This window comes from Staurois parvus, unplaced genomic scaffold (genome assembly GCF_062004578.1).
Source record: "Staurois parvus isolate SC_StPar_1 unplaced genomic scaffold, SC_StPar_1.0 ptg001196l, whole genome shotgun sequence".
Taxonomy (NCBI): Eukaryota; Metazoa; Chordata; class Amphibia; order Anura; family Ranidae; genus Staurois; species Staurois parvus.
The window spans coordinates 624,758-649,937 of record NW_028318992.1 but is presented as its reverse complement, the minus strand read 5'-3'; the positions used below and the strand labels follow the sequence as shown (position 1 = coordinate 649,937).

Sequence of the window (25,180 nt, the reverse complement as noted above, 5' to 3'; positions counted from 1 at the left end):
TGTTATTTTCTGCAAGTCCCTGCCTGTGGTTGTTTGGGGATGAAGAGATATTGTGGTGAATTGCCCCAGGCCATACTCACGCTGTGTTTTGATGTGGGCTGTAAATGTTTTGCATTTTTTCCTTCTAAGGTGTGTTTGTGTGTTATTGTTCAACGATTGTGTGTTTATTATGTTTGCATTGTAATCCTAACACGTCAATTGCTCTGCTCTTCCACGTTTGCTTTATTTCGACTGAAATTCAGTTTTCAGACAAACCTGATGAGAAATGTATATGTGGGGGATTTGGAGAGGTGGGAGGTGTTTTATTTTGGCACGTATGTATTGTTATATTGATATTTTGATCTGCAGCCTGTTTTGTGGATAAGCCTACTAAGTGATTTATATTAACGGTTTGTTTCCTGCTGTAACCTGTGAAAGCAAAGTTCATTAGAAGTATAATCTTTTAGATTGTAAACTCTATGTATTTTTTGGGGGATTATTTCATGTTCTAGTTGAATGTACTAGCACCCCTAACACTTATTTTTGCTAGCTACTGTATATAATATGCCCAAATCTTCCTTGTTAGAGTGCACATATGCAATTATGTCCAAACTAATAAACCAAAAGCCCCCTATTGCACCACAAGACCATGTTATGTACCAATGTATAGGTTGTGTTCAATGTGCAGCTAGCTATTATTTTTCTACAATCCTCTTAACAGTAATAAATTAGGCTTCCAATTTATGTTGATTTTGGGCCTTTACCGGCAAATATATATTCGCCAATGTCATATACACAGTAGAGCTGCACACATATATTTGCCAATGCCAAATCCACAATAGAACTGCAAACATATTTGCGAATGTCATATACATAATGGAGCCGCATGGGAAATTGCTATGGTGCATAAATAAACACCAAGACGTCTGTTGGAGGAGGTGCTAGAGCAGCTGTCATACTGGAAATATGTCATGACGTTGGCGGAAGGACATTTGCACATACCCGGAAGTGATAGTAGGGAGTGTCAGTGGATGGGAGTGTAGTTAGGAGAGTTTAGTGGTAATTTGCAAGTCTATTGTTTAGCTTTGTGAATTGTTCTTTTGTGGAATTCCAGATCACATCTGGACATGGCGAGATCACTGTTCTCTACCAAGGAGCTGATCCTCATTTGCTGGGGAAACATTACTAATGTTGTATTTTCAGTTGAAAACATGTCCAATTCCTAGATCCATTGAGGTACATAGCAGAGGTTTAAGGTATTCCATAGAAGAAGTTATTGTTCTTCCTAACTATACAGGTGGCTCAGACACAAGCATACACCCAGGGACACTGTTAGATATCACGGGGCCCCGTACAGCATACCTGACAGCCCCCGCTGCCAGAGAAAATATCCAAATTATGGTTATGGTAAAAATACACTATAAACATTATTAATGGACATAATCCCAACCAAATTCCTGTAAAATCTAAATGATAAAACTGTACTGAGTTCATAAATAAAGCTTTGTGTGTGTAATTGAGGTCTTGGGGCTCATTCACATGGGTGCTGTGGCATGTAGAGTGTGAATCAGTGGTTTGTTTTTGTGGCTGTTGCCGTTTGCAGGCAACCTATGTTACACAACGGAAATGCTGCAGGTCATAATTTGACAAGCATATGGGTGCAGGTGTACTGCCCTGAACACAGACAGTGAGCATTCAGGGCCACTTCCCCACGCCTTCACACCTGTCAGATTAAAACCTGTGTTCATACAGCTGCTGTGTCCCCATAGTGTAACAGGTGTCTCTAGCCACATTAACAACCCCCTCATTCATGCTGTACAGGCCAGAGGACCTGTGTGAATGGGGCATTTTTTACTTTTTTTTCCACAGCTCATTACTTTCAATGGGCTGCCTAACGTGTGGGAACATGCAAAAATACTGCAGGCATATTATTTTAAAAGAGTGTTGCACCTAACCGCACGTAGTGTGGTGCCATGCATTTGTGTGTTCCACTGCATTTTGGATGCGTTTTTGGTGTGTTCCAGTGCACTTTGGATGCGTTTTTTGTGTGTTCCACTGCATTTTGGAATGCGTTTTTGCTCTGTTCCAATGCATTTTGGATGAGTTTTGAGGTGTTCCAGTGCATTTTGGATGCGTTTTTTGTGTTCCAGTGCATTTTGGATGCGTTTTTGGTGTGTTCCAGTGCATTTTGGATGCGTTTTTGACGTGTTCCAGTGCATTCTTTTATGCATTCCAGTTAATTTTTTTCCCCTCTTTTTCTTAAATTTAATTAGGGACATGTGCGATTTAGTGAGTTCCAGGGTCGTTTTACCGCGTTCCAGTACAGTTCTATGCATAAACAATGCAGCCTGTTCGACTTTTTTGGCAGCACATGCAACGCACTGGAACTGCAAGCGCTGATGTGAACTATGACATTGACAACCATATAACCTTCTTTCTGTGCATTTTGTATGCAAAAAAAGCAACTGAAACACATGTAGTGTTAACTGGCCCTAAAAGTTATTATAGGTAAGGGAACGGGACTGACCAGGAATTGTGAATTCAATCAGACTAGTGGTGAGATACAATCAGGAATCATATATTAATGCGAGATCTGAGCTGTAGGTGATAGGAAATGAGCCACATTAACTAGGTCAATAAACAAATAGTTAAATAAAAAGCGTGGGGCGGAGATAAATAGATTTGCAGATGGAACAGGTGATGATAGGTGGGGGGTCAACTTGTATAAGAAGAGAGGTTTAAGGGTTCGTTCACACTGGACTTTATTTCTAACTCTTGCCAAACGGCCCTAAAGTGTTTGACAGGTGTTTGGGAAGCGTTTTTAATGCTCCTCAAATGCTCCCCAAACGCTCTATGTGCGGTCTTGAGGCTTGTGATAAGCATTTGTCAAACGTTAAAACTGCACCACAAATGCCTGTAATGCAGTTAAATGGTATTGACGCTCCGAAAATGCCTCGCAACCACACCGCAAACGTCTGCCAGGCATTTGAGGAGAGGCACCATAGACTTGAATGGGAGGCTTCAACTCCTCCTGACTCAACATGAGGTGCCAGTTTTGCCGTGACGCAATGCTAACGCTTCAGTGTGAATAGCACTGTGTGCTGCCATGTGCAGAATTTTCCTAGGCATTTGAGAAGTGTAAAAAACACTTCCCAAACTCCTGTCTGATGCCTGCTGACAAAGCTAGTGTGAACGTAGCCTTCGAGAAGATAAAAAAAAGTTGTAATGAAATATAAACAGAAGGAAAATTGAAAGTTTCAAACTTGTCAGAAGAACAGGACACAGGTAAGATTCACTTCCCTTTCCACTTTCTAGTCAGTAGCCAAATTCTTGATTGATTGATCAATATTCCTGGCACTGACAGAAGCCTGGAAATTGATCTCCATATTTTGGGCATTCACAAATGTCAAGGAGCTTACAATCTAAGACCAGAAACTAGACATATACTAGGCCCAATTAACCTAACAGCATGTCTTTGGAGTGTTGGCAGAAACACACCCGTGCAGAGAAAGCATGCAAACTGAGATGTAGACAAGTGCAGTCATGACTGGGATTAGAACCCATGACCCAAGTGCTGTAAGTTCTGAGTTCTAATCACTAAGCCGCTTTAGGAGACAGAGTTTGAGCTGAAATGTAGAATAGTTACCTTGTTTAAAAATAATGATAAAGCTAGCACTGGTAAAATTATATAGACTACTAAAATGGTATTACACAAGATAAATATAAATCTAGGTATAGATATGAAGGTAGCAGCTAGCACTCAGGGTATTGGCAACAGTCCCAGAATAGAAATATGTTAAAGTAATACTGCAGTGCTATAAATGCAAGTTAACAATCAGAAACGCATGTAAAGTCAACAAAGTGCAAATAAGTGCAATAATGATGAAAACTGGTAAATGGTTCTAAAAAAAGTTCATATAATCATTCCTGAATAATGGAATGTCCTTCGTGTGAGAGTACCAACTCAGAGAGTGCCTATGAATGGCACATGTGGTTTATCCATGAAGGACAGTAGTGCATGGACTCGTGAAAGGTAATCCACCCTTGGGACGGGTGTACACTCACCAGAACAAAAGTATTAATGCACATGGGTTATACACATCACACATCTGGGGGTGCAGCGGTATGCTGGCAGCTATGGGTTAGTCATCCATCTCCATCCATCAGGGTGAGTGCCAAAATGGTCCTGGGTAGGAATTCGCTCAGCCACAGCAGCCAGAAAGGTGCTTCATAGTGTAGTATTTTATTATAATGGTCATGAGTAAGAATTTAAAATATCCACGTGGAGTAATAAAAATAATAGCAAAGTGAGTACCAAGATGGCAGATGCTCCTCAATGGCGGCGGCGTGGCGTCAGCAATAGGGTACCACCCAATGCATTTCGTGTACCAACACGTCCTATTGGTGTGCCCATGAGGACGTGTTAGTACACAAAATGCATTGGGTGGAGCCCTATTGCTGATGCCACGCCAGCACCATTGAGGAGCGTCCGCCATCTTGGTACTCACTTTACTATTATTTTTAGTACTCCACGTGGATATTTTAAATTGTTACTCGTGAGCATTATAATAAAGTACTACACTATTAAGCACCTTTCTGGCTCCTGTGGCTGGGCTAATTCCTCCCCAGGACCATTTTGGCACCCACCCTGATGGATGGATGGATGGAGTTGGATGACTAACCGATAGCTGCCAGCATACCGCTGCACCCCCAAATGTGTGATGTGTATAACCCATGCGCATTAATACTTTTGTTCTGGTGAGTGTACACCCGTCCCAAGGGTGGATTACCTTTCACGAGTCCATGCACTACTGTCCGTCGCGGATAAACCACATGTGCCATTCATAGGCACTCTCTGAGTTGGTACTCTCACACGAAGGACATTCCATTATTCAGGAATGAATATATGAACTCTTTTTAGCACCATTTACCAGTTTACATCATTATTGCACTTATTTGCACTTTTTGATTTTACATGCGTTTATGACTGATAACATGCATTTACAGCGCTGCACTATTACTTTAACATAGAATAGTTACATGATTAAAGAGAATGAAGATATATAATTATATTGGGAAATTAGAATTAGACATTCCCAATTATTTGAAAATGTTTGACATTTGAAAATAGAATGTATGACATTCATTAGGAAATGCATTAGTTGTCTGATCATTTTGGAGAAACAGCAACCCAAAAAACAAAAATATAGGTGTACTTTAAATTATAAGTATTCTCATATGCAAACAGAAAAACGCCAATGGGACAAAGTCTGCGGCAGTTCACCACCTAGCAAACATATCTGGTATTGCATTTAGAAATGTGCCAGATGTAATTCCAGATTTACTAAAAGGAAAAGTCTACAAGTAGACTCTTTTCAATGAGTTTGCTAGACGCCTTTCTGAAGACTGACAGGTCTAGATTGATTGAATTGAGTCTGCCTGAATGTTCAGTGTCTGCTAGTAGACTCAATTCTTAGTAAATCAGGGCCTATATGCCACCTAAGGACACGTCAATATCTGTCTCCCATCTTTGTCTACATGGAATAATAATATTAGAAAGCAATTCATCATGGGGTGTGGCCTGGCTATGGAGGAGAAAGGACATGTAGCCTGAGAGCTCCTGCTTGTTTGGGGCTGAATACCGCTTTATAGGACTTGGACGGAGCCTGCACCGCACATTGAGATGTCGGGGAGGCAGCGGGTATGTTCTACCCCCGACCCCTCCAGAACCGCTCTGGGGTACTCGACTCATACTTTGCTGGATCCCTGGGTTCACACCACGAGGATTCCAAGATGGCGCCGGACCGCTCGGCACTCATGGCCTCTCCTCCTGCAGTTACTTACGACCAAGGTGATACCACAGATTTGGGCTAGGTATGCAGCGACAGTCCCACTACCTCTCATGCCTCTACATTACCCTCAACCGAGGTTTGGTCCTGGACAACATAGCGGGAGACTGGGATATCAGAGAGCACATTAGGGCCTCGACCACTAAAGCTGGCATGATTCAACTGATTGCCACAGTTGAATCCTCGTTTAAGGAGGCCATAGACATGGAACGGTCCGATATCACTGCTGTAGGCCACAGGGTGGAAGCTATAGAATCTTCTCATGAAACACTAGCTCATTCGGTTACAAAAGTTTGGGAGGCCTCCCGCACACATGAGCATATGCTTGATTCTTTATTGATACAGCTAGATGACTATGAAAACCAGGAGAGACATCAAAATATACGGATCCGTGGTTTGCCAGAAGCGACTCGTGCACAAGATTTGATGCTCACACTCCAAGGGATCTTTAATCAGATTCTAGGAGATTCTGCTACCACTCAATTTGAAATTGATCGGGCACATTGTGCTCTACTTCCATCACCATAGGTCGTTAATAAGCCCAGAGATGTTATTTGCTGCCTACATAAATATGGTGTTAAAGAAGCAATTATGTCTGCTATGCAGGGCAAACAGCAAGTGGATTTCAATGAGTCCCACCTGCTGCTCTTCCCTGACCTATCCATACGCACCCTTATGATGAGAAGAGCCCTAGGTCTGGTCCTAGCCTTGCTACAACAAGAGGGGGTGCAATATCGATGGGGTTTCCCCTTCCGTCTGACTGCCCGTAGGAATGGTAAGGCTGCAGTTTTGCGCACCAAAGATGACCTTTTTTACATTTCTGGAAATTCTGGATCTGCCTCAGGTGGACTTCCAAGATTGGCGATACTCCAGTGATGTGCAAATTCCTGTGGGTCCAGACAGCTGGCAACTGGCTCCTCAATGCACCCGTTGACGTCAGCGTCAAGGAAGTGAGAATTCCCCTGACTTTCATGGATGCTCAAATTGAAGCTTTCCAGTTTTCTGGTTTATTGGTTGTTTGTTTATTTACAACTAAATATTTGTGCAATTTAAATGTCTTCCTGTATGTCACACTAATGTGCTCTTTATTTGTGCTCTTTTGGCTGGCGGTCTGGGAGCGCATATGAAGGTGGTTTTTGGTTACACTTTAGAGGCTTCTCCGTTAAAGTCCCTCTCTTTTGTTTTTGCTGTTCAGTTTGGCCCTGGGTTGGTGTCCATTCTCCCCCGTGGTCAGTCACTTTCCCCCAGTAGGATTGTCTCCGATCCCGGGAGATATTACTGTGAATTACAATTTTTTTTTAGGGAATTCGGGTAGAGGTCCAACTATGCCCTACCCAGTCCTGGTTTGTACCTTGTTTTTTAACATGTGGCAGGCGGACCTCTCTGTGGTTCATTGCCTCCTCTTTTTTCCTCTTCTCTGTTGTCTATTTTTTTCTTCTTTCTTGCACACAGGTTTTGGTGGTGTCTCGGAGGTCGGAGCCGGAGGAAGAGTCGCTTGGTCTTTCCGCTGTTCCCTGGACTGGGTCCGCTGGAGTGGAGTTATTGGTCCCCTCCTTAAGACTGCTTGAATGGCGTCTTCACTGATGGTAGGTTCTTACAATGTCCGTGGTCTCTGCTCCCCTTCTAAGCTTGTGAAGCTTTGTCAGGAATTATGCCACATAGGCCAGACTGTTATTGCTCCAGCAGACCCACTTCAGAGTAACTTCCACACCCAGGCTCCCTCAATCCATATTTAATCAGTGTTTTCTTGCCCATCCCCTCTCTCTAAAACACGGGGAGTGCTGATTGCAGTACATAAGTCTTGTTCTTTTGTCCTTTCTGATCAGCTGCTAGACCCAGAGGGTAGATTTCTGTTTCTTAAGGTACCAATAATCAGGAGGTTTGTACGTTTGCTAATCTACAGTATATGCTCCTAATACACGGACCGTTGACTTCCTTTCTAAAACATTGAGGAAGTTACTGTCCTTTAGAGAGGGCCTCCTTGTGCTGGGCTTCTTCCCACAGACACTCATTTAGACTCTTCTTCTGGGAAGTCGACCTCTTTTAAAGCCCTTAAACATTTTCCTACGAAACACCTACGTGTTTACAAGATCTTCACCTTGTGGATAGCTGGAGGGTGACCCATCCTTCTGACAACGATTACAGTTTTTTACCCATGTACATAACTCCTATTCAAGAATTGACTTTATTTATATCGATCAATACCATTTAGGTTGCATTTGCGCTGAAATTGGTTTTGTCACGATTTCTGACCACACTCCAGTTTCCCTGACTCTGCACTCCACCCGCAGACCTGCTTGGACTTGGCGACTAAATTAATCCCTGCTACACAACGTCACTACCCACACCGCCATTGAATCCTCAATTACTACTTACTTCCAACTCAGTTCTGCTGATGAGGTTTCAATTGGGACATGGTGGGAGGGCCACAATGCAGTAATTAGAGGGGAGTTGATTGCTCATGGTTCTAGAATTAAAAAGGCCAGGAGTTTGGAAATTGAGACTTTAGTCCAAAACATTTGCTCACTTGAACAGTCTCATAAAAGTAGACTCAACCCTTCAGTTGTCTACACTGGCGGATCTTAAAGACAAGCTATTGGACTGTCTTGAGAGACAGGCTAAAAATAAAATGAGGTATTAAGCACATACATTTTATAAGCATGGGAATAAGTGCGGACGCCATTTGGCTCGTTTCTTGAAAAAACAGCAGGCCTTATCCCACGTACATTAGCTGATGGTTCTTGACAAACCAGTGGTTTATTCAACACATATTGCAGATGCTTTTAGGGAATATTATAGCTCCTTGTATAATATTAAACGGACTCCTGACCATCCCCCGACTGCCCCTCATAAGGTCAATATCTTAGTGAGGTGAAGTTTCCCCGCCTATCGGCGGCCGTAATTGAAGACTTGGAGTGACCGGTTACTCCTCTTGAGATAGCCTTGGTTATCTCAGACCTTCCTAAGGGAAAGAGCCCAGGACCTGATAACTTTTCCAATGCTTACTACAAACACATGGGTCACCTCCTAGCCAGTCCAATGAGTGAATATTTCAATGCTCTCACGGCCTCCTCCCTTTTATCTAGAGAAGCCTTGCTAGCTCATATTGTTGTTATTGCTAAACCAGGAAAGGACCCTTTGTACTGTCAAAATGATCGCCCCATTTCTTTGCTGAACTCTGCTGTTAAAATTTTCTCTAAGCTTTTGGCAACCCGATTGAATGAACTCCTTCCAGGTGTCATCCATCCTGATGAAACAGGGTTTATTTTGGGCTGTGAAGCCCAAAATAATACAATATGGGCCTTGAATGTTCTCCATTGGACTCGTTTTGGCCCGCATTGTTCCCCTTTTCTGGTGCTGTCTACGGACACTGAGAAAGCATTTGATAGAGTGAATTGGCAATTCATGGAGGAAACTTTGCTGGGGTTGGGAGAGAGGATGATGGGTTGGATCATGGCTTTAGATGTTGAACCCGCAGCTAGAGTTAAAGCGGAGCTCCACCCAAAAGGGGAAGTTCCACTTTAAGGACTGCTCTCCCACTCCCCATTAAGGATTGGCACTTTTGGGGAGCGTGTACCCAAATTTGACAGGTACCCGCTCTCATTTCCGATCCAATCGCCTAGGCGATCTGAAGCGGAAGGTGTTCTCCCTCCCTCGCTGTAGTCTTTTGGGACACGTGACAGGTCCCAGAAGACTACAGAACCATTCGCGAAGCGCAGCGCTACTCGCGCATGCGCAGTGGTACCTGGCTGTGAAGCCGCAAGCTATCACAGCCGGGTGCCCACACTGAAGATGCCAGCCTCCTGGAATACAGGACGGCCAGTTAAACGAGCTGCAGGGGCACACCATGAGACCAAGGGACAGGTAAGTGGCTGTTTTTTAAGTCAGCAGCTACAGTTTTTGTAGCTGCTGACTTCTATTTTTTGATAGGTTGAGTGGAACTCCGCTTTAAGGTCAACGGGACATTCTCCGAACCACTACATATTTGTAACGGTACCAGACAGGGCTGTCATCTATTCCCTCTCTTGTTCACTCTGGTATTAGAGCCACTACTACAGAAAATACGGGGAAATGATGATATTACAGGGGTACCTTTTGGCTCTGGGATATATAAACTTTTGGCCTACACCGATGACATATTGTTTTATGTCATTAATCCCCTCACAACACTACCAGTGTTACTGTCCAAATTTCATAGGTATGGCTCTCTCTCAAATTACAGTATTAACTATGGGAAGTCAGAGATTCTACCTGTTATGATTCCCCCAGACCTTGCCCACTCCTTAAAGTCCAACTTCCAATTACAGGAGGTGGAGAGGGACCTGGGTGCTTGACAGGACACAGCTCTTACCTGGCTGGGCCGTATTAATACTCTTAAAATGACGATCCTGCCAAAAATGTTATATCTACTCTCAACGATCCATCTCCCACCGATATTTTTTAGCCATCTGCGTCAGCTATTTATGACATTTATTTGGAAGGGAAGGAGGCCTTGACTGGAATTTTCGCTTCTCTGCAGATGTAAAGAAGATGGGGGATTGGGAGTTTCAGATGTTTCCCTCTACTATAAAGCTATTGCCCTGGTTCATATTTTTAAATTGAACACACCACATGGCAGATAAGCTATGGTTCTCTCTAGAAAAGAGTATAGCCAATAGAAATTTATCTGGGGCCCCTTGGGTCCCGCATGCGCATAGAGGGTTATCCAGCTGGACTAGTCCGATTACGCTTAACAATTTTAGAGTCTGAGATCAGGTCAATCGATTGGGAGGTCTCTCTTCTCCAACCTCACCCCTCGCACTGTTAGGTGGGTTTCCTTTGTTTTTGCCCGGAGAAGACGCATCTTTTTTTAATGTCTGGGGTGGTGCAGGGATTGTTCGTTGTCAGACTTTGGCCCCCTCTGGGTGTTTTCTACCCCTAGATGGTTTACGTGGGTCTTTTGGCTCGTTCCCTATGGTTTTTTGGTATTATCGTTAGATTCATGATTTTCTTGCTATAGCAACCAAACATGACTCACAGGCAGATGAGTCACCAAGTTGAAATGCATTTCTCAGTCTATCAGGCTTGCCATGTGCACTGCTTACATTTCATCAATCACTTGGTTACATTTATATGCAAGAACACTTCACACAATTTCCCCAGAAATTGTAGATTTTCTAGTTTATGAATTATTATTATACATTCGTGCATTATATATTGTACACTGAGTGGTATGTGGTGTATTTGCAAGGTTTTTAATATATTTTTATATTTGTTATATATTTTTAATATTTCATATATTTATATTTATAATTTTAACCCCCCTTTTTTAGTATCTAGTTTTTTTAGCGTTGAATATTGTTATTATTAATAGACATCCCGGTAATTGAAATTATTATCAATATTGTTTCCATATAGAGGGTCTTATAATTATTTATCAACTAGTTGTCATGAGGGTTTTTCAGTATTTTAGTATTTATGTGCAGTATTAATATAGTAGGGGTCATATAGTGATTATATTAATTAAAATATATTTAAGGTATTTTCCATTATTTATTTGTTTTTATATATAGTTACCATTAAAGGTTACTTTTTATCCTTGGTTTTATAATACAAGACATAATTGGTATGGGTATAATTATTTTGGGCTATTATAATAAAGCCATTTGTTTTTAATTTAGTATATGTATAATAGCCGTCCCTGTGGACTTCACTAATATGGCCACCGTTTACTATAGGGGTCTATAGGATATCATATGGTGATTGTTACCAAGTTCCTATACATTTATCTACTGCTTGTAATAAAAAAATAGAACGAGCAGAGTGGTTAGTACAGCGGTATGATTGAAGATCATTGCGGTCCACGGGAAAAGATGGCCGCCGTAAGTCCGCCCATTAACTTGATAGGTCAGGCTGCTTCCCTATATAAGGAAGTATGGTCGACCAATAAAATTGAGAACAATCCCCTGCGCTTAACCACTTGCCTACCAGGCACTTATACCCCCTTCCTTACCAGGCCAATTTTCAGCTTTCAGCGCTGCCGCACTTTGATTGACAATTGCGCGGTCATGCAACATTGTACCCAAATGAAATTTTGATCATTTTTTTCTCACAAATAGAGCTTTCTTCTGGTGGTATTTAATCGCCACTGGGCGCTTTACTTTTTGCGCTATAAATGAAAAAAAGTGCAAAAAATTTGAAAAAAAAAAAAGTTTATTTTCTTTTATACAATTTTTCAAACAGGTATTTTTTCTCCTTCACTGATTTGCGTTGATGAGGCGGCACTGATGGGCACTGATAGGCGGCACTGATGGGCACTGATAGGCAGCACTAAAGGGCACTGATAGGCAGTACTAATGAGGTGGCACGGATAGGCGGCACTGATAGACAGCACTAATTAGGGGTCACGGATAGGCGGCACTGATATGCAGCACTGATAGGCGGCACTGATAGGTGACATTGATGATGGGTACTGATAGACGGCACTGACTGGCATCACTTCTGGGCACTGACTGGCGGCACTGACTGGCACAACCCCTGGGCACTGACTGGTGGCACTGACTGGCAGCACTGGTGGGCGGCACTGGTGGGCGGCACTGGTGGGCGGGCACAGGTGGGTGGCACTGGTGGGTACAGGTGGGTGGCACTGGTGGGCACAGGTGGGTGGGCACAGGTGGGTGGGCACAGGTGGGTGGCACTGCTGGGCACATGTAGGTGGCACTTCTGGGCACAGGCAGAGTGGCACAGGTGGGTGCACTGCTGGGCACAGGTGGGTGCACTGCTGGGCACAGGTGGGGGCACTGCTGGGCACAGGTGGGCGGGGCTAGTGGGCGCACTGCTGGGCGGAACTTGCGGGTGTCACTGCTGGGCACCGATCATCAGGGCACTGATCATCAGTGCCCTGATGATCGGTGCCGATCCCCGCTCTGACAACTGCCGATTCTCGGCAGTACTTTCCTCACGATCTGACAGCGTGAGGAAAGTGCAGCTGAGAACCGGCACTTGCATTTCCCTGTGATCAGCATGTCATTGGACACCGCTGATCACGTGGTAAAAGGCCGGTGGGATCGGCCTTTCACCACATCACGTGATCAGCTGTGTCCGTAGGACACAGCAATCACGGAGATCGCCGGGTGCGCGCCCCCTGGGGCGCGCAGGAGAGCGCGTTCTGGGAGGACGTCATATGACGTCCACTCAGAACTGGCCGGCCGCGGTGAAGCCGTCATTCGGCTATGCGCGGTCAGCAAGAGGTTAAATGAATAATCCCTACCCTAAGCTGCTAACACCTTCCTTCAACCACAAAGTGAAAAATAAATAAATAAAAATGGCGTAGCGCTAAATAACTACTACCATGTGCATCAAAAAAATCAAATAGAATGTATATAATTAAATAGATACATAACACTAATTATACCGTGTCAGAATATAAAAGTGTCAACATATAAAAGTGATATATAATACAGTGCAAACACAGCGATGAATATAGAATGATTCCCCTACCTGGGGGATCAAATGAATGTGAACAATGTGATCCCTATTGGGAATACCAGTGCAAGTGTACAAAAAACACACTCAGTGATAAAAAATAAATGTCCACTCTGAATAAAAGTCCACACACTGCACAAATAATGCTGAATAGTGCTCCACAAAAATAACTCGCGTGTAAATAAATTCAGCACAACGTGAAGTGAATCCAGTGCCAAACAACTCGTGAATCCAAAAATGGCCAAGATGCCTCCTCACCTCCTTACAGTGACCACAAGGGCCTGCTCGCTTTATGGGTAAGCCACGCTTTCCCAGGAATAGCCTCGTCACCACCAAACGGACCCTCCTGGATACTCTCACAGACTAATAATCCTCCTGAGTTCTCCAATCCCCTGGTACTTTTACATGGTCGTTCACCCACAAAGGATCATAGCAGAAACAAACAGAGATCCTCCATAGTGTGAATCAGTATTTATTACTCTAATAAACCAAGAAAAAATACCCACTCACATGATAAACAGCAATATCCAGCCTTTACCCATACTATGGGTGTATTTGCATGGTTCCGGGTGAGCCAAGATGGCCCCCACGCCGGAACTGACGTCACCGCGCACCGGAAGTCCTTTCACTGTGTACCGACGCGTTGCGTCACGATCACCACGTGACTTCTTCAAGGTATACGCCCATAGTGACAGGGATGCCTGAAACAATGACGTTACCCTGATGAAGTCACGTGTGCCGTGACGAAACGCGTAGTTGACGTCACTTCTGGCGCAGACGCCATCTTTAGACTCTCAAAAGAACCCATGCAAGTACACCCATTCAATGAGGTTCTAAGGCTATTGACAAAATGTAATATAATGTGAGTGCATTGGTTTTATTTATCTTTATTGCATAAAAAATGATATCATGCTATGGAGGTTCTTTCTCTTTATGCATCCTGTGGGAGCTGGTCATATTGATTAGAGCCATTTAAAGGGGAATATCGAGCTGATCTTGGTCTGGAAGGCATATGCCGTTTCTCCTGTTGGGAAATTGTTTGGAGGATACGATTTGATCTGGGAGGATCCAGGAGTGATCCCAAAGGCTTGTACGCCCTTTTAGGGTCACGGTAAGGAGGTGAGGAGCCAATCTAGCTGTGTGTGGAATCATTACCAGAGGCTGCAATGCACAAGAATCACCTGCATGTTTTTTATATATTTTTGTGGACACTGGTGTCACGTATTGTCAGATTGGATTTGCGTTTATATATTTTGCAGAAGATTTATATGTTTTCTATTCACAATACTGTTACTTGTACATTACTAGATCAATCATATTTTATAGGGGTTTATATATACATTTCTATATTCGTTATATGATTTGAGTGTTTGGACACGGAGCACTTTTGTGTCACTTTTTTTGCAGGATTCATCCCCCAGTGCTGGGATCACATGTGTGTTTTCAGTATATATCAATACATTATTGAGTTTATTCACTCGTGCTAATTTATCCAGTATTGGAACACTTTAAGTTGGTTGTTTTTTCACTATTTGTCACATCATTACTCCCTCTTGGGGATTTCAGTCACTGTTTGGTTAGAGAGCGCTACACCTATTTTTTTAATTCTTATGTGGAATCCAACATGGTGAATTATGTAAATATTACATTAACCAAGGCATCCATATCATTTTAGAAGGTTGGTAAGGTCAGCCACAGAAAGTGGCAGCTTACACCATACCCTACCCAGGGAACTGAATTTCTGAAGAGGAACAAGTTTTAAGAAACATATTCTCTGGAACGAATAAATACCCCAAGATATTTAATTTTTATATCCACCTTAAACTGTGAAAAACTGCAGATGTAAGATGGCCCTGAAGGGGGTCCACTGGGAGTAATACAGACTGAGTGACCAGCAGAGGGGCTGAGAAAGGTATTAATAGGCTGGGGCCCAGAACAGAGGTCTCTTGTTCCTGGGGAAGTAAGACCCAGCCTGAGGGCTGTGGCATCCCTGGGAGACTACCTGCAGCTGCAAGAATTCTTTTGGTGTCCTGGCTTCTGCTTTGGCTGGGGTTCCTCTGGCCTAGCCACCTGAATATTTGCAGAGATCTCATTCAAGGTCAAATCAGCTGACTGATACCACAGGTAGCAACACAGTATGCAGGATACAGTGAGTACCAGCCTCTTTGACTTGGAGACTTTCTTTAACCACTTGCCCTCTGGAAGATTTACCCCCCTTCATGACCAGGCCATTTTTTGCTGTTCGGCACTGTGCTATTTCAACAGGTAATTGCGCGGTTGTGCAAAGTTGTACCCAAACGAAATGTATGTCCTTTTTCACACAAATAGAGCTTTCCTTTGGTATTTGATCACCTCTGTGGTTTTTACTTTTTGTGCTATAAACAAAAAAAGAATGAAAATTTAAAAAAAAACAATATTTTTCACTTTTGGTTATAAAAAAATATCCAATAAACTCACAGTTAGTCATAAATTTAGGCCAAAATGTTTTCAGTTACATGTCTTTGGTAAAAAAAATCCCAATACATGAATATAGTTATAGCGTCTACAAACTATGGTATATACAGTTGTGTTCAAAATAATAGCAGTGTGTTGAAAAAAGTGAATAAAGCTCAAAATCCTTCTAATACACACAATTTCCATACACACAAATGCATTGGGAACACTACACATTCTATTCCAAATCAAAACATGAAGAAAAATATATCAAATTTGTGTTGTTCCTCCCCAAAAAAATGAAGAAAAGTGAATATTAGACTGTTCAAAAAAATAGCAGTGTTTGTATTCTTCTTTACAAACTCAGACATTTACTATATAAACTGAAAAATGTTTGAAGATTTTGCTTTCCTTTGAATCACTTAATTAATATTTAGTTGTATAAGCACTGTTTCTGAGAACTGCTGTACATCTGTGTTGCATGGAGTCAACCAACTTCTGGTACCTGTGAACAGGTATTCCAGCCCAGGATGATTGGACTACATTCCACAGTTCTTCTCCGTTTCTTGGTTTTGCCTCAGAAACTGCATTTTTGATGTCACCCCACAAGTTTTCTATTGGATTAAAATCCGGGGATTGGGCTGGCCACTCCATAACATCAATCTTGTTGGTCTGGAACCAAGATGTTGCACATTTACTGGTGTGTTTGGGGTCGTTGTCTTGTTGGAACACCCATTTCAAGGGCATTTCCTCTTCAGCATAAGGCAGCATGACCTCTTCAAGTATTCTGATGTATTCAAACTGACCCATGATCCCTTGTATGTGATAAATAGGCCCAACACCGTAATATGAGAAACATCCCCATATCATGATGCTTGCGCAACCATGCTTCACTGTCTTCACAGTGTACTGTGGCTTGAATTCAGTGTTTGGGGGTCATCTGACAAACTGTCTCCGGCCACTAGACCCAAAAAGAACAATCTTACTTTCATCAGTCCACAACATGTTGCGCCATTTCTCTTTAGGCCAGTCAATGTGCTCTTTGGCAAATTGTAACCTCTTCAGTACATGTATTTTTTTCAACAGTGGAACTTTGCAGGGGCTTCTTGCAGATAGCTTGGCTTCACAATTCTTCTAATTGTAACAGTACTCACAGGTAACTTTAGACCTTCTTTAATCTTCCTGGAGCTGATTGTTGGCTGAGTCCTTGCCATTTTGGCTATTCTTCTATCTATTCGAATGGTAGTTTTTCGCTTTCTTCCACAGCTTTCAGGTTTTGGTTGCCATTTTAAAGCATTTGCGATCATTTTAGCTGAGCAGCCTATCATTTTCTGTACTTCTTTATATGTTTTCCCCTCTCCAATCAACTTTTTAATTAAGGTACGCTGTTCTTCTGAACAATGTCTGGAACAACCCATTTTCCTCAGAATTTCAGAGAGAAATGCACTGTAACCAGAATGTACAACATCTGCTGCCTTCCTTCCTTAAATAAGGGCAATAATTGCCACCTGTTTTTCAAAGAATGAATGACCTCACTAACAGAACTCCACACTGCTATTATTTTGAACATACTCCTTTCAATTAATGATTCAATTACACAGAATCAGCAGCATGCATGTCATGACTGTGGGGTCTGTTGGATTTCTATTACTCTACTACCCCTGCTAGTAAATTATTTGCCATGTAGAAATATCATTTCTACCAAAAACAGTGATTGATCAGGTTAGTGATGTCTGACTGCTATTATTTTGAACACAACTGTATATTGGAATTTACACAGCTTTTACTTTCTGACTGTCTATCACATTTCTAGAGGTGCTAAAATGCCAGGGCAGTACAACCCCCCCCCCCCCAAATGACCCCTTTCTGGAAAGTAGACACCCCCAACAATTATGCAGAGAGGCATGTTGAGCCCATGGAACATTTTATTTTCTGGCATAAATTTTTTGAAAATGACAATTTAAAAAAAAATTTTTTTACACAAAGTTTTCAACTTAAATGATATATTGCTCATGCATGCCATGGGTATATGTGGAATAACACCCCAAAACACATTTTTCTATTTCTCTTGAGTATGAGGATACCACATGTGAGATAATGTTTGGCAGCCTAGCTACATACAGGCCCCCAAAATCCAATGGCCAGTTCCAGACTTTCAAATGGCATATTTCCTCATATCACTTCCTCACTACCTACCACAGTTTCGGAGGCCCTAAAATGCCAAGATAGTACAAACACCCCCCAAATGACCCTTTTTTGGAAAGTAGACACCCTAAGGAATTTGATAAGAGGCATGGTGAGTATTTTACCAATATCATTTTTGTCACAGGGTTTTAAAAAATAAAAAAGAAAAGAAAAAATAAATTTTTGTTTTCTTTCTTCGTTTTCCATAAACATGTGGCAACAAATGAGATCTGTAAAATACTCACCATGCCTCTTAGCAAATACCTTGGAGTGTCTACTTTCCAAAAAGAGGTCATTTGGAGGGGTTGCTTCTACTATCCTGGCCTTTCAAGAAGTTTATCACCCACTCTTGATGACCAAGCCTTTTGGATCTCAATGGCGGAACACACAAAAGCTCCTCTCCATGGCATCCACAGCAATCAGTGCTAACAATATCTTTTAGGGTGTGTATACCTTTAGCTCTCCTTCACCTCCATTCCGCCATTGAGATCCATCCAGTTGAGGATCATCTGCTTGCATTTATGCTTGAGGGTCTCAGTTTGAAGGTGAGCACGGAAGCTAGGCAGTGAAGGATTGCCCCTCTTTTTTGTTTGGTCACTGAATTCTACACTTTTTTTGGGTGGAAGATTCACACACAGTTTGTAATTTGGGACTGTTATTATTTTTTGGACTTTTTGGGACTTATTTTGAGTCCATTTCTTTTGCTATTCATTTTATACATTTTTTGCATTCACTTATTGGTCCAGGTTATTTTTTGTTGTCACTTTTTGTATGCCACTTTACATTGCTATTTGATTATATTTGTATTTTATATATATTTTGTTTAACTCCACTTGATGGTCCTTAGCCACCATTTGTGCCACATGTATTCTATGTCATTCCCTTATACCACTTTTTATTGATTTTGATAGTGGTTTCTGTGTCACTTATTCACTGATATTACTCTCTCCTTGTTATGAACACACCATTCCTATTTGTTACACCACTGTGTATTCACTCCTTGAGTTATCATTGTGCACTTTTTGGCACTGGTTGTATGTGAAGAATTAATTTTTTTTGTATTTATTTTTCTTTCTGTTATTATTCACTCATTTATCAGTAGCTTATGTGGTATTGTTTAATTAGGTTCACCCTTAGTAGTGCAGTACCATTTTTCTTCACGTAACGTCGAGTAAATGGATACCAAACATGACATGCTTTAAAATTGTGCATGCCCATGCAATGGCAACAATGTACATACATTTTTAATATTGATGGGCGACACTTTAAAAGCCTTTACAGATCACCAATTTATATTTATACAGGAGGTCTAGTGCTATAATTACTGCCCTCGATCTGACGTTCTGACCTAACATGCGTGGTGCAATCTCTGTTTACATATCGACACGGGACCAACGCTTTAGTTTGCCTTTGCGCATGAGCACGGGGTGGGGCATAGGTATTTTTTTTTTTTTTTTTTACATTATCCGTGTCTTTTTTTTCATCACTTTTATTGTTATCACAGGGAATGTAACTATCCCCTGTGATAGCAATAGGCAGAGACAGGTACTCTGATAAATCTGGGGTCTATTAGGCTCTAAATATCTCCTCTGCCCTTAAAGCATCTGATCACACCAAGATCGGTGTGATCAGATGCTTTCCCAATTTAAAAATGGTGCTGTTAAAGTCTGGCAAAATGGCAATGATGAAATGCTTTTAGCTTCCAGGCTCTTAGACCATAGAGATGATTGGAGCCATTCTGGTCTCTGATCAGCTATATGGTCAGCCAGCGGAACTGCCAACTGCATTCCCAGATTCCCATGTGGTGGGCCAAAGAAAACTGTGGAAGGTGGCAGGAGGGGGGAATGTCCCTTCCAGCTGCTTGTAAAAATGATTCAGCAGCTAATTGGCCACTAGGATTGCTTTTACATGAAAGCCGACTGCCAGCTGAAAAAAAAGCTGCAGGCATCATCCCAGTATAACCACTCAAAATCCAGCAACATATCAGTATATTGCTGGTCCATGTTGGACATATATGTAACAGCAGAGAACATGGGCATAATATGAATTGGGTCTGTGGACCAATATGACCGCAATTCATTCTTCTATGTAATGCCCATGTTGAGGGTTAGGCCCAAAAAAGTTTTAAATTCAGAAACTGTGATAGGTTTCCATACGAATTGTCTGTCAAGAGCTGAATTTGGGTGAGCGGTGATGTATTGTTGTACATATAAATTGCTTTGGCACACAATCAATTGATACAAATCTTCAGTGAAAAACAGCGGTGGGGCTAAACGCTAGTGCTGGCAGCAAACGGGTCTGATCCTACCAACACTGCGTGTTTGGGAGCACTATAAAAAGGAGGCACTAGTATAGTTCTGTTCATGATCATCTAACACTAGCTGACTCTGGCTGGGAGGGGGCACTAACTGACCCTGATGCTATCTGATGTTGCTAGATGCAGGAATACAATGATCAGTGAAAAATGGGTGATGGGGTGATCAAAGGGTTAAATGTGCTAATCCAACCTGTGCGTGTGTGTGTGTGTAAAATGTAGTGCTTTACTCAGTGCGGTGTTCTTTCTTCTCTCCCTGGACTGACGGGGGGGGGGGGGGGGGCAAGTAGGGGGGCGCAGGTGCATTCACAGCCCGAAATAGAAAGCAACATAAGATTACATAGTTTTGCTGCTCACCTGCAAAATGTGGGTAAGCCGTCGACAAGTAGTTAAAAAAAACCCTTAGAAATTTTATTTTGTTAAAAATTCTCAATACGGTATTTTTTTATTTAAATTTTTTTAACATTTTTTTATTTTCTTATTTTTTTTTTAAGTACCTTTATCAGAGTAGTACAATGTTACCATAGTAACTTTGTACTACTGTGGGGGGGGGTGATCAGGGATTTTTTTTTTTTACTTTGCTTTACAGCATAAAGATCATTTCTTTTTTTTTTTTTAACAGTTCCATTTATTAAAATCGTACAAAAGAAGAAACAAACCAAGGTACATGAGAACAGTCAAGCTCATGGCATACAGTAGATAATCAGTACATACAAACTTCCAATGCTGAAAATCTTACAGAATCAACCTGTTGTCTTGAACTGAGTCAGAATCGCATACATATTACGGTTCAGATGGTAACAACCCTCAAGAGAAAAGAGTTGAGGAGAAAATCACAGGGCGTGAGCCAAAGCAGGAAGAAAAAAGAGCGGGAAGGGCAAGAAGGGGAAGGGGGGAGGGGGAAAAGGGTGAAGAAGAAAGGTAGGTAACACAAATAGTGACAAGTCAGACAAACAATACAAACTTGTCACAACCTCAAGTGGAAATGCCAATGATTGCACCAATGATTATACCGTAAGGCCCTGTGTCTCCACCCACCCAGCCCATATTCTATCAAATTTAGCTGGACATTTGCGACTTATATATGTAAGTTTATACAAGGGAAGCGCACCGTTGATTGCCGACTTCCAACCTGAAACCGTGGGCGGGGTAGACAACTTCCATCTCAACAAAATTTCTCTTCTAGCGTAATAGAGAGAATAAAAGACAAACAGCTTGCTATGCTTAGATGCTTCCATGAGGTCAATGAGGCCTAACAACATAATCAGTGGAGCCATGGGAATGGACAGTTTACCCACAACATTAATAGTATCTAATACCCCAGTCCAAAAGGGACCTAGTTTCGAACATTCCCAAAACATATTGTGAAACGTGCCTTCCATGATATCACAACGAGGACATGTTGTCGATCTACCAGGATATATCACAGCCAGTCGCCACAGGGTGTAATATACTCTATGGATATATTTTTGTTGTATAAATCGGTCCCTGGATGAGCTCATGGTAGGGAGGCATTGTAAAAGACAATCCTCCCAATCATCCTCCGACAGGAACAAATGGTCTGCGTGCCATTTACTGTAAAGTGACTGCATTCTAGGGGTAGATAGGGGTAGCAACAGGGAATGGAGAGAGGATAAAGGTTTAGGCAAGTCCTCCGTTAACAACAAGTTTTCTAGAGCAGCCTTTCTCAACCAGGGTGCCCAGGCACCCCAGGGTGCCTTGAGGTTTCTTCAGGGGTGCCTTGGCAAAATGTCTAAAAATTGCCCAAAACTTGCATACAAGCCAGTGGGTGGAACAAGCCTGCCTTTTAGTTACACAAAGCCACAGGTTGTCATTGTGCACCATTAGGACCTTCTAACCACCGGTGTCCTGACAACCAATGACATCATCAATTGATAAGGAGGATGTCCGTTGCCTGCATAGCATCCAAGTGCTGGGGTCACATTAGCTCAGTGATGGATAATAAATGAGGGAGAAGTGAAAAGCTGGAATACTACTCAGTACCAGTGTGCAAAAGTGTATTTGTGTTGGAAGAATAAATCACCTCTAATGTTGGGTGTTCTACATGTGTAGATGTTGCTGCGTTATATAAAACTAATAGAATACTTTTTCACATTTTAGAATGGGGTGCCTTGGGACTGTCCACAATTTTAAAGGGTGCCTTGACTGAAAAAAGGTTGAGAAACACTGTTCTAGAGGGTCAGTCTGTATATCAGGGGGAGAAGGAAATTTGGCGGCCACAGCATGTTGCAGTTGTAGAAACTGGAAAAACATCCGGTTAGGAAAGTCATGGTTGTGTTTGAGTTCATTGAAAGAGAGCAGGACACCATAATGCCTAATATGGCTCAACGTTTTGAATCCATACCGAGCCCACACCGCAGGATCTGTTATTGTGTGCAGATGGGGGAGTGTAGGATTGACCCAGAGCGGCTTGTGAGGGGAATAGGTGTTATTTACACTGTACTGATTCCTAACCTGTCTCCACAGGGTCATCAGCAAGGGAGTAATGATGGCCGGGTTGGACTCCCGTCCCCTATGAACCAGGTTACGAAGTTCTGCATAACAGCCCAATACTGTTGTCTCCAGGATCACCGCTGCAATATACCTAGGCCGAAAGAGCCACCAGTGCACAGAACAATAATATAAAAGCAGCTTAGGTAGTGCCAGGCTGCCCCAACTAATGGGAAAGTGCAAGGTCGATCGGGAAAGTCTAGGGGCCCTCCTAGCCCAGAGAACCACAATACCATCCACACTACAGAAAAAGAACTGCGGGATTTGTACCGACGTATGTAGAAAAAAGTAAATAAATTTAGGAAGGAATATCAGTTTAAAAAGATTTACTCGGCCTATGGTGCTAATAGGAAGGCAAGACTAGGCATTACCTTTAGTCTGCAAATGTTGTAGGACAGGGTGAAGATTGTCTGAAAGGTATTTTGTCAAGTCGCGCTGCACCATTACACTCAAGTATTTAAATTTGGAAACCGATCTAATACGGGCAAATGAAATGTCAGGCAAAGGTCCATTCGCAAGAGGAAATAATATTGACCTAGCAATTTATGTGTATCCCAGAGTAACTGCTGAAGTGATCGATAAGGTCCAGTGCGGCTCTAAGAGATGAATTTCAGTCCTTCAGATATAAGAGAGTGTCATCCGCATACAGGGAAACTCTATCCTTCCAGTCGCCCACTGGAAGCCTGTGCAAGGTCTTGGAAGAATGGATCAAGCATGTAAAAAGGCTCGATCGCAAGGGCAAACAGGCCCGGTGAAAACAGGCAACGCTGCTGTTTTCCCCTATGGAGTGCAAAAGTGGGAGAAAGAATATTGTTAGTATATACTCTCGTGAACGGCGCACTGTACAGGCATCTGACCCATGAAATGAAATAAGGGCCAAATCTGAACATCTCAGGGTCTCCCATAGATATTCCGATTTGACCGAATCGAAGGCCTTTTCGGCATCCAGGGATAGAATCACATCGCTGTCCCGAGCCATAGAAATATGATTGAATAGTCTCCGTATGTTGAAGTCACTGCCTTTACCAGCACAAAGCCTGTTTAATCATTGTGTACTAACATAGAGATAACTGAGCACAGCCTCCCAGAAAGCACTTTAGCGAGTCATCAGTGTTCAAAAGGGAGATTGGCCGATAAGAGGAGCATTGAGTCGGGTCCTTCCCAAGGCCTTAAAATCACCACTATTACCGCTTGGAGCATAAAAGGGGGCAAGTTCCCTGTCTCAAGTAGTCCATTAAAAAGTGTTTAGAAGCAAGAAGCCAGTTGTTCAATATATGTTTTATAGAAATCAATTGGAAAGCCATCCGGACCTGGCATTTTGCCAGATTGAAGAGCGCCAATCGCCTGTTGGATCTCCTCCAAGGAAATCGGAGCCTCCAATTGTCCCCTCTGGGTTGGGGAGAGAGACAGCAGTTCAACACAATCCAGACAGTAGGACAAGTCCTGTGATGTGCAGGCAACTTTGGAGGAATACAATTTTGCATAGTAGTCAGCAAAACGGCGGTTGATTAACACCTTCCCGCCCGGCCTATAGCAGATTGATGACTGGGTAGAACACTCCTTGTTGTGACTGGGCATCATATGACGCCCTGTCAAAATGAGCCGCGGGGCCGCTCAGCGACACAATTTTTCACCAGCTTTGTCCACAGGACACAGCCAATGACATATCACTATACCGGCCCGTTGCCAGTGTCATCTGACCGCTGTGACCAATCACAGCAGATCACATGTCAATTGTATACAATGGATGGCTTCCTGTCATGCCATCCATTGTATAAAACTATGTTGTTAGCTGTGACTGGTCAAAGCAGTCACATGATACAGACAGGGCTGATCACAGCCCATCTGTTGCATGTGATGAGCTTTGCCCAATCACAGCTAATCACAACAAAAGACTGAATGAATCAGTTTCATTCAGTAACAATGATTGCAAATATCAATTAAATACATTGGTCTTAGCAATCATAATGTGTTAAAAAAAAAGAAAAAATCCTGATCACTTGCCCAGAGTAGTTCAATGTTATTATGGTAACATTGTATTGCTTTGGTCAGTGTTTTGAAAAAAAAAAAGTAAAGAAAAAAGAAAATATAATATAATAAAAAATAAAAAATTGAAAAATAAAAAAAATTAAACTATTATTATTTACATTTTTTTACATACTGTCACCAGTCAATGTCCCTGATTACCACCACACGAGATATATAATAACACTGTACTAGACTGGTGACAATATGTAGAAAAAAAAATTGTGAGATTTTTTTTTTTATTTCTACATTTTCTAAAAAAATTTAACAAATAATTGCAACCTCCAAAAAACTCACCATGTCTCTTACTAAATACCTTAAACTGTCTATTTTCCAAAAATGAGTGATTTGGAGGGTATTTGTAATATAAGTGAGATGGGCCGTCAGTACATCAGGATATTAGGATTGATTAATTGTCAGA

The 25,180-nt window shown here is 42.1% G+C and overlaps 2 protein-coding genes across 4 annotated transcripts in view; one reads left to right on the top strand and one right to left on the bottom strand.

Annotated features, from left to right (window-relative positions):
• Nucleotides 1–25,180, bottom strand: part of UNC93A (unc-93 homolog A) — a 729,857-nt gene that overhangs the window by 621,304 nt on the left and 83,373 nt on the right. The window lies entirely within an intron of this gene.
• Nucleotides 1–25,180, top strand: part of LOC149438297 (uncharacterized) — a 77,313-nt gene that overhangs the window by 29,994 nt on the left and 22,139 nt on the right. The window contains exon 2 of one of the 2 annotated variants that reach the window (XM_089660011.1): nt 7,281–7,414. The exons of the other annotated variant lie outside the window; for it this stretch is intronic. The gene's annotated coding sequence lies outside the window, so the exon portion shown is untranslated. The remainder of the gene's footprint in view (nt 1–7,280; nt 7,415–25,180) is intronic. 2 annotated transcript variants of the gene reach the window in all.